Source organism: Schistocerca piceifrons, chromosome 11 (genome assembly GCF_021461385.2).
Source record: "Schistocerca piceifrons isolate TAMUIC-IGC-003096 chromosome 11, iqSchPice1.1, whole genome shotgun sequence".
In the NCBI taxonomy this organism is placed as follows: Eukaryota; Metazoa; Arthropoda; class Insecta; order Orthoptera; family Acrididae; genus Schistocerca; species Schistocerca piceifrons.
This window is the reverse complement of record NC_060148.1, coordinates 120,536,439-120,554,462: the sequence shown is the minus strand read 5'-3', so window position 1 is coordinate 120,554,462 and position 18,024 is coordinate 120,536,439. Positions and strand designations below refer to the sequence as shown.

At 39.6% G+C, this 18,024-nt stretch overlaps 1 long non-coding RNA gene across 1 annotated transcript in view; it reads right to left on the bottom strand.

Moving 5' to 3' along the window:
• Nucleotides 1-209: 209 nt before the first annotated feature.
• LOC124720300 overlaps nucleotides 210-18,024 on the bottom strand; it is a 71,628-nt gene continuing 53,813 nt past the window's right edge. Inside the window, exons 5-6 of the long non-coding RNA XR_007006122.1 lie at nucleotides 11,464-11,520; nucleotides 210-264 (exon numbers count right to left, since the gene is read on the bottom strand). This is a non-coding gene — a long non-coding RNA (uncharacterized LOC124720300). The remainder of the gene's footprint in view (nucleotides 265-11,463; nucleotides 11,521-18,024) is intronic.

The following is an 18,024-nucleotide window of genomic DNA, read 5'->3' as shown; positions in this document are numbered from 1 at the left end:
TTTATGTTGAAATTATCAACTCGGTATTTCAATTAAATTTTGTGAACTATAGGCAACACGATAAAGGAATCAAACGAAAATAACACAAAATTAATTTCTTTATTAACAAAGCTCGGATTTCCACATCACCATAGAGGTACCAAGCTTCATGCGTTCCTCATTTTTTTTACACGGCAAGTTTCCCCAGTAGGCCTATAAACCATGAAAAACACAAATAGCTACTCCTTGCTGTCTTCTCTTCTTTGGACTTTCACTTCAGAAACTCTGAAACATCCATTACAAAAATAGGTAACACCACTCACAAATCTGGATTCTGTCACTGCAATTCATAGCAATTTTACTATAAAAATACTGATTATGGTCACTGATGTCATTTTGAACATTCAGAAATTTTCAAGTGTGAAGGAACATGTGACTGGAACAAAATATTAGAGTGATACTGAAATTAGAATACAGTTACTACACAAATTCTGACCAACAAAAGTTACAAAGATTGCAACTTAAATACCGAAGCCATTTCTTATGATAATATGCTGTTACCACAAATAATCCTCATAGTTGTACTGAAAGAAACTTTACAGGGTAACACAGTGCATCACAATACTATAGGCACAAAGAAGGAAATTCTGTAGATTTACCAGACACTTTACTTTTCTTGCACATCATAAAATTATTATACGAAGTTACTTACCATCCATTGTCTGGAATATAAACTTTCCTTTCTCCTCTGCAAGCATGTGCTTTTGCAGCATGTGTTCTCAAATTTGCCAAGACGTTGAAAAAAAAATTGCAGTCATCCTGCAGGCACTTCACAGTAACTTCCATATTTGGCTCTATATGCACACACAAGGAAAATGAAGGATACAAAGTTTTCCATAACTGAAATGCTTTATCGCACATGCAACACAAAACCTGGCATTGTACATACACCCACACAGCATCACAAAGAATGGGGTTCAAAAACTACCAGCGATACTGGCTAGCGTGAGAGATGACCTCATGTCATGATATAACGTCATGATTCCTGAGGGCCTGCGAGCTGCTTCTGCAAAGGATGGCTAGGTTCAAAGAGATCAGTGGTTTGAAAACTGCCAGCGATATTGACTAGCGGGAGAGATGACGTCATGATCCCGGGATTACAGAAGTGTCAGATTCCAGCCGTCTGCTTTGACCCATGACATCATCAATATGGCAGAAATGGCTATTCTAAGCATCTCCAATATGGCACCTGTCATGTTACTACATACACATGGCAACAAACATGAAAATATGTATAAATAAGACAATAACATCTCCATCCAAAACTTCCATCAAATTAACGAGACAACTGCGGGAAATTGTGGGGTTTAGGGAGAGGTCAAGCTAAATATAAGAGGTTTTTTTAAAAAAACCAACCAACCAACCAAACACACACGGGAGGGCACCATGAAACACAACAAGACATCATCTACAAACACAACCAACTCATAAACACCGTGGCGTAATGACATCACCCACAACAACACCCTTACGTCAATGCAGACAGGTGGAATCGGACGCTTCTGTTGACCCCATAATTCCTCAGGGCTTGCGAGCCGCTTGTCATTACACCTTCTACAGCCACAAGGCATTATACGTAGCTATTTCAACTGGCACCGATGTCTCATTGGTTGGCCGTAAGAGCCGGTTAGTTGTAGCTACCGGTATGTAGATCTTTGAACACTTCGTTATTATGATTTTCCCAGGAGCTATCTTGGTGTGTGTGTGTGTGTGTGTGTGTGTGTGTGTGTGTGTGTGTGTGTGTGTGTGTTGTGCTTTTCTTAATTTCTCGCCGTACGTTACACCATGGCTGATGTTGCACAGACTGGTGGTGTGGCAGGCTTGTGTGACGTATGGGGGTGAAGCATCGCAAAAATATACAAGTAGAGCCTAGGAAAGAAATATTACATATTTATGATTAGCTGGTGACAGACGTAAACAAACACATGAAGAGACACAGTTCTGCTTCTGGAAAGGTAGGAGAAATGTTGGTTACCTCTCAGTCACCATTTAAATGCTGCGTGAACCTTAATGTAATAATGTAACACAACTGCCGTAACCAGATGGCTGGTTTATAGTCAAGTGTGCTATATTAGCAAAAATGTTATGGAGATATCACCAGTGTGAACGTCTGCAGTAGCGTCTCTGCATTGCAGACTGAGCAGAAACGTTCACATATCACAAAAAGCCCACAAATGGGTCCAAGCTAAGGCTATAAAAGAAAGGGCTGAGAGGGTTAATTACTAGGCAAGTCATGGGAGGCGAATGCCAGAACTGCTGTAAAACTCTTTGACAATTAACAGGTAACTAGTACACTTAAGCAAAGTAAAGTGTCACTTGTGATGTAGGCCCTCTGGATAGATCGTTTCCGAAGAGTTGGAGGTGCGGCCTTTCCCCTGAATTTTTAAAGTAGTTTCATGAAGCACAAATAACTTATTTGAGATATTTATGTAATGTAGGCCCTAGTTCCTTACTGCACCTTGACCGTGTTGTTCCACATCCCTGAAGATTCTGCTTCATAATTGGCAGTATTAAACATGATGGATGAGTAAGTGCATTAATTCTGTTTACGCGTTCTTTTTCCATCACAGTATGATATTAAGATATTAAGCAAAAACCCATTTTCTTTGTTATTGAGATGACATGTACTGAGTGCAATACGTTTTGATGCTCTCAGAGGCAAGAACTCATATACCACTTGGAGAGTGTTCACAACAGAAAATGGAGTTCAAAGAAATGACATTTAATTCTGTAGAAGGTGACGAAACTAAAGTGTACTGTATTGTATGTACGTATTTGCCAGATAACTAATGTTGTACATTGTTTGTATGTGTAGGTCTTTCCAATGAGTTAATGATATGGTGTAGTGATCGTCATCAGGAGAAAGAAAACTGGCATTCCACAGATCTGAGCGTAGAATGTCAGATCCCTTAATCGGGCAGGTAGGTTAGAAAATTTAAAAAGGGAAATGGATAGGTTAAAGTTAGATATAGTGGGAATTAGTGAAGTTTAGTGGCAGGAGGAACACGACTTCTGCTCAGGTGAATACAGGGTTCTAAATACAAAATCAAACAGGGGTAATGCAGGAGTAGGTTTAATAATGAATAAAAAAATAGGTGTGCGGGTAAGCTACTACAAACAGCATAGTGAACATATTATAGTGGCCAAGATAGACACGAAGCCCATGCCTACTACAGTACTACAAGTTTATATGCCAACTAGCTCTGCAGATGACGAAGAAATTGAAGAAATGTATGATGAGATACAAGAAATTATCCAGGTAGTGAAGGGAGACGAAAATTTAATAGTCATGGGTGGCTGGAATTCGACAGTAGGAAAAGGGAGAGAAGGAAACATAGTAGGTGAATATGGATTGGGGCTAAAAAATGAAAGAGGAAGCCGGCTGGTAGAATTTTGTGCAGTGCATAACTTAATCATAGCTAACACTTGGTTCAAGAATCATAAAAGAAGGTTGTATACATGGAAGAAGCCTGGAGATACTGACAAGTTTCAGATAGATTATATAATGGTAAGACAGAGATTTAGGAACCAGGTTTTAAATTGTAAGACATTTCCAGAGGCAGATGTGGACTCTGACCACAATCTATTGGTTATGAACTGTAGATTAAAACTGAAGAAATTGCAAAAAGGTGGGAATTTAAGGAGATGGGACTTGGATGAACCGACTAAACCAAAAGTTGTACAGAGTTTCAGGGACAGCATAAGGGAATGAGTGACAGGAATGGAGGAAAGAAATACAGTAGAAGACGAATGGGTAGCTTTGAGAGATGAAGTAGTGAAGGCAGCAGCGGATCAAGTAGGTAAAAAGATGAGAGCTAGTAGAACTCGTTGGGTAACAGAAAAAATACTGAATTTAATTGATGAAAGGAGAAAATACAAAAATGCAGTAAATGAAGCAGGCAAATCGGAATACAAACGTCTCAAAAATGAGATCGACAGGAAGTGCAAAATGGCTAAGCAGGCATGGCTAGAGAACAAATGTAAGGATGTAGAGGCTTATCTCACTAGGCGTAAGATAGATACTGCCTATGGGAAAATTAAAGAGACCTTTGGAGGAAAGAGAGCCTCTTGTATGAATATCAAGAGCTCAGATGGAAACTCAGTTCTAAGCAAAGAAAGGAAAGCAGAAAGGTGGAAGGAGTATATAGAGGGTCTATACAAGGGCGATGTACTTGAGGACAATATTATGGATATTGAAGAGGATGAAGATGAAATGGGAGATAAGATACTGCGTGAAGAGTTTGACAGAGCACTGAAAGACCTGCGTCGAAACAAGGCCCCGGGAGTAGACAACATTCCATTTCAACTACTGACGGCCTTGGGTGAGCCAGTCCTGAAAAAAACTCTACCATCTGGTGAGCAAGATGCATGAGACAGGCGAAATACCCTCAGACTTCAAGAAGAACATAATAATTCTAATCACAAAGAAAGCAGATGTTGACAGATGTGAAAATTACCGAACTTTCAGTTTAATAAGCCACAGCTGCAAAATACTAACGTGAATTATTTACAGACGAATGGAAAAACTAGTAGAAGCCGACCTCGGGGAAGATCAGTTTGGATTCCATAGAAATGTTGGAACACATGAGGCAATACTGACCTTACGACTTAGCTTAGAAGAAAGATTAAGGAAAGGCAAACCTACGTTTCTAGCATTTGTAGACTTAGAGAAAGGTTTTGACAATGTTGACTGGAACACTCTCTTTCAAATTCTAAAGGTGGAAGGGGTAAAATACAGGGAGCGACAGGCTATTTACAATTTGTACAGAAACCAGATGGCAGTTACAAGAGTCAAGGTACATGAAAGGGAAGCAGTGGTTGGGAAGGGAATGAGACAGGGTTGTAGCCTCTCCCTGATGTTATTCAATCTGTATATTGAGCAAGCAGTAAAGGAAACAAAAGAAAAATTTGGAGTTGGTATTAAAATCCAGGGAGAAGAAATAAAAACTTTGAGGTTCGCCGATGACATTGTAATTCTGTCAGAGACAGCAAAGGACTTGGAAGAGCAGTTGAACACAATGGACAGTGTCTTGAAAGGAGGATATAAGATGAACATCAACAAAAGTAAAACGAGGATAATGGAATGTAGTCAAATTGAGTCGGGTGATGCTGAGGGAATTAGATTAGGAAATGAGTCACTTAAAGTAGTAAATGAGTTTTGCTATTTGGGGAGCAAAATAACTGATGATGGTCGAAGTAGAGAGGATATAAAATGTAGACTGGCAATGGCAAGGAAAGCGTTTCTGAAGGAGAGAAATTTGTTAACATCGAGTATAGATTTAAGTGTCAGGAGGTCGTTTCTGAAAGTATTTGTATGGAGTGTAGCCATGTATGGAAGTGAAACATGGACGATAAATAGTTTGGACAAGAAGAGAATAGAAGCTTTCGAAATGTGGTGCTATAGAAGAATGTTGAAGATTAGATGGGTAGATCACGTAACTAATGAGGAGGTATTGAATAGGATTGGGGAGAAGAGAAGTTTGTGGCACAACTTGACTAGAAGAAGGGATCGGTTGGTAGGACATGTCCTGAGGCATCAAGGGATCACAAATTTAGCATTGGAGGGCAGCGTGGAGGGTAAAAATCGTAGAGGGAGACCAAGAGATGAATACACTAAGCAGATTCAGAAGGATGTAGGTTGCAGTAGGTACTGGGAGATGATGAAGCTTGCACAGGATAGATTAGAATGGAGGGCTGCATCAAACCAGTCTCAGGACTGAAGACCACAACAACAACAAGAACAACAACAACAACAGTAATCATTAGTGTTTATGTTGAGTATTATTAATCTAAATACAGATAAGAAAGTATTTAGGGTAATCCATGACTGGCAATATATTTTCAGGATATAACTTTAAACAACTCTACAGTGTCAGATAGACTTATTAAATTGTTAATCTGGATTTGCCCCAGCATGCAACATGTTTCTAAATTTCGTTGTGGTGACAGGCTGATCTGTGGTGTAGCCCTAGGCTTAGGTTAGGTTGGAAGTATGGCATAAAGCATTCTGACATGGATTGTATTTACATACCACAACAATTATCAGATTATACAACACATGAATGGGGCAGACTGTCTCCATTACCACAATTTCTCCGGCACCTTGCTTATAATAATTATTAGAGAGCGGGTAATACTTGCTCAGTGTTATCTTGCGTGTGTTGTTGTGGTCTTCAGTCCTGAGACTGGTTTGATGCAGCTCTCCATGCTACTCTCTCCTGTGCAAGCTGCTTCATCTCCCAGTACCTACTGCAACCTATATCATTCTGAATCAGTTTAGTGCATTCATCTCTTGGTCTCCCTCTATGTATTTTACCCTCCACGCTGCCCTCCAATACTAAATTGGTGATCCCTTGATGCCTCAGAACGTGTCCTACCAACCGATTCCATCTTCTAGTCAAATTTTGCCACAAATTTCTCTTCTCCCCAATCCTATTCAATACCTCCTCATTAGTTACGTGATCTACCAATCTAATCTTCAACATTCTTCTCTAGCACCACATTTCGAAAGCTTCTATTCTCTTCTTGTCCAAACTATTTATTGTCCATGTTTCACTCGATACAAATACTCTCAGAAACGACTTCCTCACACTTAAATCTATACTCGATGTTAACAAATTTCTCTTCTTCAGAAACGCTTTCCTTGCTATTGCCAGTCTACATTTTATATCCTCTCTACTTCGACCATCATCAGTTATTTTGCTCCCCAAATAGCAAAACTCATTTACTACTTTAAGTGACTCATTTCCTAATCTAATTCCCTCAGCATCACCCGACTTAATTTGACTACATTCCATTATCCTCGTTTTACTTTTGTTGATGTTCATCTTATATCCTCCTTTCAAGACACTGTCCATTGTGTTCAACTGCTCTTCCAAGTCCTTTGCTGTCTCTGACAGAATTACAATGTCATCGGCGAACCTCAAAGTTTTTATTTCTTCTCCCTGGATTTTAATACCAACTCCAAATTTTTCTTTTGTTTCCTTTACTGCTTGCTCAATATACAGATTGAATAACATCAGGGAGAGGCTACAACCCTGTCTCATTCCCTTCCCAACCACTGCTTCCCTTTCATGTACCTTGACTCTTGTAACTGCCATCTGGTTTCTGTACAAATTGTAAATAGCCTGTCGCTCCCTGTATTTTACCCCTTCCACCTTTAGAATTTGAAAGAGAGTGTTCCAGTCAACATTGTCAAAACCTTTCTCTAAGTCTACAAATGCTAGAAACGTAGGTTTGCCTTTCCTTAATCTTTCTTCTAAGCTAAGTCGTAAGGTCAGTATTGCCTCATGTGTTCCAACATTTCTATGGAATCCAAACTGATCTTCCCCGAGGTCGGCTTCTACTAGTTTTTCCATTCGTCTGTAAATAATTCGCGTTAGTATTTTGCAGCTGTGGCTTATTAAACTGAAAGTTCGGTAATTTTCACATCTGTCAACATCTGCTTTCTTTGTGATTAGAATTATTATGTTCTTCTTGAAGTCTGAGGGTATTTCGCCTGTCTCATGCATCTTGCTCACCAGATGGTAGAGTTTTTTTCAGGACTGGCTCACCCAAGGCCGTCAGTAGTTCAAATGGAATGTTGTCTACTCCCGGGGCCTTGTTTCGACGCAGGTCTTTCAGTGCTCTGTCAAACTCATCACGCATTATCGTATCTCCCATTTCATCTTCATCTACATCCTCTTCCATTTCCATAATATAGTCCTCAAGTACATCGCCCTTGTATAGACCCTCTATATACTACTTCCACCTTTCTGCTTTCCTTTCTTTGCTTAGAACTGGGTTTCCATCTGAGCTCTTGATACTCGTGCAAGTGGTTCTCTTTTCTCCGGAGGTGTCTTTAATTTTCCTGTAGGCAGTCTATCTATCTTAACCCTAGTGAGATAAGCCTCTACATCCTTACATTTGACCTCTAGCCGTCCCTGCTTAGCCATTTTGCACTTCCTGTCGATCTCATTTTTGAGACGTTTGTATTCCGATTTGCCAGCTTCATTTACTGCATTTTTGTATTTTCTCCTTTCATCAATTAAACTCAATATTTCTTCTGTTACCCAAGGATTTCTACTAGCCCTATTCTTTTTACCTACTAGATCCTCTCCTGCCTTCACTACTTCATCTCTCAAAGCTACCCACTCTTTTTCTAATGTAGTTCTTTCCCTCATTCCTGTCAATTGTTCCCTTATGCTCTCCCTGAAACTCTGTACAACCTCTGGTTTAGTCAGTTTATCCAGGTCCCATCTCCTTAAATTCCCACTTTTTTGCAGTTTCAGTTTTAATCTACGGTTCATAACCAATAGATTGTGGTCAGAGTCCACATCTGCCCCTGGAAATGTCTTACAATTTAAAACCTGGTTCCTAAATCTCTGTATTACCATTATATAATGTATCTGAAACTTGTCAGTATCTCCAGGCTTCTTCCATGTATACAACCTTCTTTTACGATTCTTGAACCACGTGTTAGCTATGATTAAGTTGTGCTCTGTGCAATATTCTATCAGGCAGCTTCCTCTTTCATTTCTTAGCCCCAAACCATATTCACCTACTACGTTACCTTATGTGTTTCAACTAAATTATTTCTTCAGAATAACACATAAATGCTGCACTTACGTTTGCGCTACTTATGCAGTGTAATTTTATTTTCGGAGTTCTTTCTGTGGAAGGAACAGATAGAAGCTGAAGAGAGCTTTCATTCTTAAGACCAAGGGAAAAACAGAAATGTGATTACCTCTGAAGATCTCGTAGAGTGAATTGAAAATGAAACAAATCACTGTTGGCCTCAGCAAGATAATAGTAACAAACAATTCAGAAGGAACTGGAGTAGCCAAACTATGTTTTTTTGCCATATCATTTTGAATGACATGGAACAAGAAATTATATTTAGTAGAGTACTGGAGTAAAGACAAACTTCTGCAAAGCAATATTTTGGAGAAGTAATGGCTAGAGACCACTATTCCAATTACTATGAATGCTGCATTTCAACCATGATGTCGGTTCTACCAATGATTGTTATACAAAATACAGATCATCACTGATTTATTACAAAAAAAAATTTTGTCAGTCATTTCAGCCATTCCAAAAGCTGTGCACAGACAAAGTTTACTTTTTTTTTTATAAAGGGTAGCTGTCTTTCAAACAATACATCCCGTCAAAAAGAAACAGATTTGGAATAAAATCTTTTTTTCTCTGTGACTGTGAGACAAGATTTCTACTAGATTTAATTGTTTACATGGGATCATCTGCCCTGGTGGATACCAAAAATAAGGATACTGGAACGTCAGGAGCGATAGTTGAAGCACTTGTAAAGCCCTATTTAGGAAAGGGCCATACCGTTCACATAGATAATTGGTATTTCAGTGCAGCTTTATTTAGAAAGCTACACAATAATTGCACAAATGTGTGCGGGACCATAAGAAAGAGAAGAAAAGGAATGCCTAAAACTGGTGAACGATTAAAATGAGGACAGGCAACCTGTCAATCGTGCAAAAATTTAATATTAAAAAAAGTGGATGGATAAAAAAGAAGTCTATATGCTTTCTACCATGCACTCAGATGAATTTGATACAGTAAAAGTTATCCAAAAACCTGTATGCGTATTGAATTATAATAATTCAATGGGTGCAGTTGATAAAACTGACACGGTTATAAGCACTGTGGAATCAACACTGAAATCTCTGCAATGGCATCACAAACATTTCCTTCACTTGCTGGACATTTGTGTGTGGAATGCCTATTGTCTTTATAAACACAAGAGGAAAGAACTGGTATCTATGGGAAAACTTCAATTGCAGTTAATTAGGGAGATACTGGAAGAGTATCATCGAAGCATAAAATATCAACACCGAACAGGCAATAATCATCCACTGAGCGTAACAGAAAGACACTTTTCTTCGGTTTACAAACCAGTAGGAAGAAACCGAAATAGAAGGTGTGTTGTTTGAAGTGCAAATGACAGAAAATGAGAATCTAAGTACAAGTGTAAAAATTGTAATGTGGGTTTGTGTGTTGGCACATCATCTTACTGACGTGCAATGTACACAGTTCGCGGCATGCTACACCGATCAGTGGCACCAGCTCAGCGAAGCAGACTGCTGTAACAAAAGGGTTAATCGAACAACATGTAACAACCCAAATTATGCTATTGTGAATTAGCACTTTCTTCCACCAGTCCCTTCAATTAGAAGTGATGCTGGCCCAGATGGAACCACACTCAGTTTTTCTTATAATATGGAAATTAATGAAGCTAAAAAAAAGATCTTTGTGGTGAGTAAGCAAAATATCACTGCTCAAAGCTCAGTGAGCAACTGTAAACCACCGAATCCTTCACCTACTGATGGAGTAAAATCACATCAAATGGAAGATCAAAGAAGAATATTGCAAGCCAAATCTATCACACAAAGACTGATTTTAACAAGAGAAGAAACTTTCTAATATTGTCCATTTTAAGCACCAAAGGTAGCTATTTTTTAAGGCAATCTTTATACATGTTTTAGCATACAACCACTAATTTTAGGAACATAATCCACAGCAACATGTTTTTGGGGTCAAGCTGCCATCATCCGGCTTCAAAATTAATCCTACATAAAATGCACTTCAAAAACACTCAAGGTAAAAATAGAAAAACAAATAAAATTACTCAGCTACAAAGTCATTGTCTTACTTGAAAAGTGGTAGCATCAGATTCCCTGCTTCCTTATCCACGTTAACACCCATCCTTCGAAGTGCTGCTTTTAAGGCACCACTTATTTATAAACACGTGTGCAGCTCTGACGTGCACTGAGAGGCAGCTGGTGTGGCTGATGTTTACTGCCTTACATAAACAATGTTTTGAAGAATATGCAGATAAGGATGCAGGGAATCTGGTGCTTCCAGTTTTAAAGTAAGATGATAGTCTCCATGTCTGAATAATCTTATATTTTGACCTCCAGTGCTTCTGAAGTGCATTTTATGTAGGGTTAACTTAGACAGCCTGATGATGAGAGCTCGACTCTCGAAACACATTGCTCTCGACTTGTTCCTAATATTAGTGACTGTACGCTAAAATATTTATAAACTGCGGAACCTTTTCACACCCAGCTGCATAGACAGACATTTCAGGAAAGACCTCATAAAGGCATTTGTTTGGAGTGTTTCGCTGTACAGAATGAGATAAGAACACAAGCGGCAGACCGAGACTGGAATACTTTGCCTAGATCGTGGACAGTAACGACTGCACCACATACCACTCTCAAGATAAAGGCCCAAGAAAGAAAGCTTTGTGCACTGCCGACAACCAACCTGACGATTGAAGAACTAAGGAGAAGAAGACAAACAACAGAACCACAATTTCATTGAGAAAATGAGTTGCAGTCAGGCCTTCTTACTGAGCTTATTGCAACTTGTATTCTAGTTGTAAGTACTGAAATATTATAAAACTCAGTGACTCACCAGATTTATTAGCAATGGGTGACTGCCAACTTCAAAGTCCTCCAGCGATTCATCAAGCTGGAAAAATTTACAAGATGTCAGATTTATAATGTTTTCATGGTGTATGAAATTTACATGACGGAAATTATGTTTAAAAGGTTTAATTCTCTGTTTCCTTGTGGTACATTACTGAATACTTTTGACACTTCACTTTTCACTTCAAGTAATCATAACAAGGGTCCACATTTTTATGACAAGTCATATTTTTTCCTGAACTTCATGGTGAGTTTAACAACAATTTATGCATAAATTCAGGTGTTATAGTATAGATAAATGTACTTCTATTATGCATCCAAAGTCATATTTACATCTTTTTTTCAGTAACAGGTTATATTTCCACCAACTTTTGCAAAACTTTATATATTTGTTGTATCTTATATGGACACACGAAGAAAAACATGAAAATGTTGCTCACATGACAATGTTTCAGATTATAATGCCACAAATAAACACAACAATTACTACAAAGCTTTATTTATCACGACTTTAGTAGACTGGTAGAAGCCGACCTTGGGGAGAATCAGTTTGGATTCTGTAGAAATGTTGGAACATGTGAGGCACACTGACCTACGACTTACAACTTATCTTAACATAGATTAAGGAAAGGTAAACTTATGTTTCTAGCATCTGTAGACTTAGAGAAGGCTTCTGACAATGTTGACTGGAATAGTCTCTTTCAAATTCTGAAGGTGCCAGGAGCCAAATGGCTATTTACAATTTTTACAGAAACTAGACGGCAGTGATACGAGTCAAGGAATATGAAAGAGAAGCAGTGGTTGGAAAGGGAGTGAGACAGGGTTGTAGCCTATCCTCAATATTCAGTCTGTCTACTGAGCAAGCAGTAAAGGAAACAAAAGAAAAATTTGGAGAAGGAATTAAAATCCACGGATAAGAAATAAAAACTTTGAGGTTTACCGATGACATACTAGTTCTGTCAGAGACAGCAAAGGACCTGGAAGAGAAGTTGAATTGAATAAACAGTGTCTTGAAAGGGGGATGTAAGATGAACATCAACAAAAGCAAAACAAGAGGATAATGGAATGTAGTTGAATTGAATCAGGTGATGCTGAGGGAATTAGATTAGGAAATGAGACACTTAAAGTAGTAAAGGAGTTTAGCTATTTGGGGATAAAAATAACTGATGATGGTCGGGGCTATAAAATGTAGACTGGCAATGGTAAGGAAAGTGTTTCTGAAGCAGAGAACTTTGTTAACATTAAGTATAAGTTTAAGGGTCAGAAAGTCTTTTCTGAAACTATTTGTATGGAGTGTAACCACGTATGGATGTGAAACAAGTACGATAATTAGTTTAGACAAGAGAATAGAAGCTTTTGAAATGTGGTGCTACAGAAGAATGCTGAAGATCAGATGGGTAAATCATGTAACTAATGAGGAGGTACTGAGTAGAATTGAGGAGAAGAGGAATTTGTGACACAACTTGACAAGAAGAAGGGATCGGTTGGTAGGACATGTTCTGAGGCATCAAGGGATCACCAATTTAGTATTGGAGGGCAGTGTGGAGGGTAAAAATCTTAGAGGGAGACCAAGAGATGAATACACTAAGCAGATTCAGAAGGATGTAGGTTGCCGTAGTTACTTGGAGATGAAGCTTGCACAGGATACAGTAGCATGGAAGGCTGCATCAAACCAGTCTCTGTACCGAAGATCACAACAACAGTAGACAAGTAGCATTACACACTAGTCAGTTTGCTGATGCAAGACACTGTTGGGTGGGGTCAACAAAACATTCTCAAAACTAACAAAGGCACCTCCCGACATGAAAAACATCGCACACGTGGTCACACTATTCAGTCAGAATATAAACTCAAGTGGTTCAACAAAAGTGGTCCATCAGCATGGAGTTGCAAGGTTTCGTTCGTGAGTTTGATGATAAGTTCTTCGGCACTGGTGGGGAAATGTTATTTTGTTAATTAAGTGAAGTCAAAGTTAGTGCAGAAAAGTACATTAATGTGCAACAGCGCTGTAATACCACCAAATACAGCAGCTGTGTGAAGAGAAGTGCTGAAAATGGCAGCAGACAGGTTCATCTTCAGTTGTACAAACATTTAAAGACAGGTGAAATGATGGTGTCTTGCAACATCCCATCTGAGAAGATGAAGGATCCACATTTCAGACAGTTCTTGAGAAGTACACAAAACATCCTGTTCCAGGTTAATCTATATTGAGAAAGAACTATTTATCAGTGTACTACGAAGAGTAGCTCAAAAATGAATTAGTGTTGCTGAACTAAAGATCAACGTCCCTATTCAAAGGTACCAATGTGGGTGGACATCATGTTGCAGATGTTATGGGGTGTTCTGAAAGTTGACAGGCCTGGAAAAATGTTCCTCCTAATGCGTGAAGCTCTCGAGAGAGAGTACAAAATTCAACAGTTGCCATTTTGTTTCACAACTCTGTGAAGCTACTGTGACAAGATGTTGTGAGCAGAGAAAATGTTTTGCTTCTGGCAACAGATGGTGCTTCATACACGGCTAAAGCAGCCGAGGGCTTCAAACTCTCTACAGCAGTATGGTTTATGTCGTTTGACTCGTGCATGCGTTACGCAGAGTTGCAAAAGAGCTGCGATCAAATTGCTCTGATGTAGGAAAATTAATTACTTGTGGCACGACAATTAATGTGAACATCCCGCTACAGGTGCAGAAATCCAAGGAACGAGCACCTTCACTGCCCCTCCTTCCCCCATCTTGTGCTTAGATGATTGGATTCCTGGCTTAATGCTGCTGAATATTACTGGATGATCCACACTAAAAGAAAGGTAATCTTTTGTGAGCTCAATAGCTATGAATCAAGTGCTACCAAAACTGTGAAAGAGGTCTTTACACTAACTTTGTGTAATGTCTTGTCTGTATAGACGTGTATCTGTTGCCTTTAAGATCCCTTCACCTTCACACATAAATCCTTACAGTGAAGTAAGGGCCTCCCATTTGTCGGCTGATCCGTGATAAGACAGGCGAAAAGTTAGAGTAATGGAGGATTATTAGTATTTTCTCTATTTTCATTCGCTCTCTCTCTTTCTCTCCTTTATCTATGTACAGTTTTTAATATAATGTTTCATTACGTGAAATCAGCCAAATATAATCTTTGGTGGAGTCCTTCGTCTTGGTAATCAGCGGCTGGCTTGCTGTAAGAGATCTTTACATTTATTATTACTGTTAAACACTGCATTCAGTCGGGAGAATCAATCGTGTGGACAATTTGTTCCTTTTACGAAAGATTGCGAATTCCAGATGTGTACGAAGCCTTTTTGGACGATTTAACACAGACTCGGTGATTGCAGGCTCTCTTCGACACAGCTGAAACTTCCCCACTAATTACAGGGCAAACGTGATCATCAAATGATTCAGAAAAAAACTCATTCGTTCATTCACTCCAGAACAAAAAAGTCACAAACTTTATTTATGAAGGAAATTGTGTATTCAATCCATCTCCATTACATGTCCAGATCTCCGGTGATTCCACGTCTTAATTATTTTCCGTTTACAGTCTCTTTCTCTTCAAACAAACCGCTAGCGGTACAAATGTTAATTGGCTCGCTTTAGCGAGAAGAAAAGCAAAATATGTATCTCTCAGAAACACCTCAATCCCTCAACAGATACTACAGAAGCTGTCCTAGTTACCACTCTAACAACCATGGAGAATGCATATATGCATCTCTGTTATTTCAAAGAATAAACGCACTAGAAAATACTTTGGCGTCGTCGAGCTGTCGCCGCATATGTTACGAGAAAATCAGATCAGATACTTTTCCAAAGTGAATGAATGTGGATGGTTTGATTGACAATGATTAATTGGTGCGTGGTAGAGGGTATTTTCTGTGGGGACATTACATACTCTACTGGAACACCATCAAAACCAGATAAGTTTTTACTGATAAATAAGTTCAAAATGGAATGAAATTTTAATCACGAAATAACTGTTACATGATAAACATCACCGTGAAGGTTGACAAGTATCAGACTGGTGCTTCATGATATGACACTTGCTGTTTCTGTGAGTGCATTTAGTTGATTACACTGTCAGTTTTAAAAGAAAACAGGTGCAGATCCTAAGAACAAAATCTCTAGCTGTGTGCTACCGGCCGTTCTGCCAAGTTATCAGTTACATTTTATGCACAATATTTCGACATCTCACGCAGCCATCTTCCACGGATGCTATGAGTTTTGCTGTTACTCACTTCCCAGACTCCAACCAGACTGTGTGGAGTGGGGTCCACCCAGCAAGTGCACAAAACAGTAAAACTCACAGCACCTAAAGAAGAAGGCTCGTCCAGTTGTTGAAATATTGTGCACGAGATGGAAATGACAACTCAGCAAAACACCAGAGTGTACACCTTTGATCAGTCACCCTGAGATAACCAGAGAGGTCAAAACAGTGCTGTTTAAACACAAAATTGTTTGTCATGCAGCATTCCATACTCCTAGATTTCTGTAAAGCATCTGACATGGCACCACACTGCCAACTGTTAATGAAGGTACGAGCATACGGAATAGGTCCCCAGATTTTGTGAGTGGTTCAAAGACTTCTTGAGTAACAGAACCTAGTACATTGTGCCTGATGGTGTGTGTTCATCAGAGACAGGAGTGCCCTGGGAAAGTGTGACAGGAAAGTTGTTGTTTTCCTACATATGTAAATGATTTGGTGGACAGTAGTCTGCGGTTGTTAGCTAATGCTGCTGTGGTGTACGGTAAGGTGCCATCGTTGAGTGACTGTAGGAGGATAGTTGATGACTCGGACAAAATTTCTAGTTGGTGTGTTGAATGGCTGCTACCTCTAAATGTAGAAAAATGTAAGTTAATGCAGATGAGTAGGAAAAACAAACCCACAGTTTACAAATAATGAGATGCTTGACACAGTCATGTCAATTAAATATCTAGGCGTAATGCAAAGCGATATGAAATTGAATGAGCATATAAGGACTGCAGTAGGGAAGGCAAATGGTCCACTTTGGTTATGTTGGGAGAATTTTAGGAAAGTGAGGTTCATCTGTAAAGGAGACCACATGTAGGACACTAGTGCAACCTCTTCTCGAGCTCTGCTCGAATGTTTGGGATCCGCATCAGCTCGGACTAAATGAAGACATCGAAGCAATTCAGAAGCAGGCTGCTAGATTTGTTACTAATATGTTTCAACAATAATCAAGTATTATGGAGATGCATCAAGAACTCAAATGGAATCAGCGGAGGGAAGACAGCATTCTTTTCGAGGAGCATTATCCAGAAAATTTAGAGCGCCACCATTTGTGGCTGACTGCAGAGCGATTCTACTGCCGCCAATGTACAGTTCTCGTAAGGACCACGAAGATAAGCTCAGAGAGATTAGGGGCCACATTGAGGCATATAGACAGTTGTTTTTCCCTCGCTCTATTTGCAGCTAGAACAGGAAAGGAAATGACTAGTAGTAGTAGAGCATGCCTTCCAACATGCACCATACAGTGGCTTGCGGAATCTGAATGTAGATGTAGATTCCTAAGAACATTGTTATTTGTCATGTAGCTAATATGAATTTTCAATTCTTAAATCTACAGATTCAGATAATTTTAGAAGGAATGGCCAACAAGGAATGTTTTCCATTTTCTTATCAACTGCCAAATGTTCCTGCCCAAATATCTTTGCTTTATGTTTGTAGTATATGTTGAAATCCTTTGCACCAGAGTACGTGACTTAACTCTGAATACTAGACCCAAAGGAACCTGTGCAAATCACTTTTCAGTTGAAGGAAATTTTTATTATAAGCAACAAAAATCGTTGTGACATAAATGTACCAGGAAGTGAGTGCAAGAATTTCGAGATCCGTAAAGCAGCCTCTGCAAGGGGCACCACCATCTATCTACTTTACACAATATTCTTGCTGCTCATTTCTCCTGAATAAAAACATTATTTATTTTAACAATATTGTGAAAAGCCATACAGTCTCTCTGCCACCTGTGGCCACTGTGGCTGAGCTGAGTCGTATATGTGCCCGACAGGAGCAGCTATCCAGTTGTGATGGTAAGGAGGCGGCATGGGGTGCAGAGTGGGGTGGGGGAAGGTGTCGTGCTGCTTGTGGGAGCTTGCAAGGGGGCAGTGGGGATAGGGTAGGGCATTTAGGTGCAGTTGGGAGGTTTGTATGTGTGGGAAGTGGGGGAGGGGGGAGGGAGGAGGATGGGAGGGGAGGCGGTTGGGAAAGGAGGAGAGAAGAAGAGATGGGGAAAAAGACTAGTGACTAATGGGTGTGTTAGTGGAATAGAAAACCGTGTATTGCTGGAGTGAGAGCAGGGAAGGGGATAGGTAAGTGGAGGACAGGGACTAATGAAGGCTGAGGCCAGGGGGGTTACGGTAATATAGAATATATTGCAGGCAGAGTTCCCACCTGCACAGTTCAGAAAAACTGCTTCCACAGGTAGTCCTACCTCTGATGGGGTAGAAGATGTCTGATTGGAGTATGTGGTTGGGAGAATGTACGAGATAGGTCTTACCTCTAGGTCTATTTCAGGGCACAGTGAGAGGTAGTCAAAACCGTTGC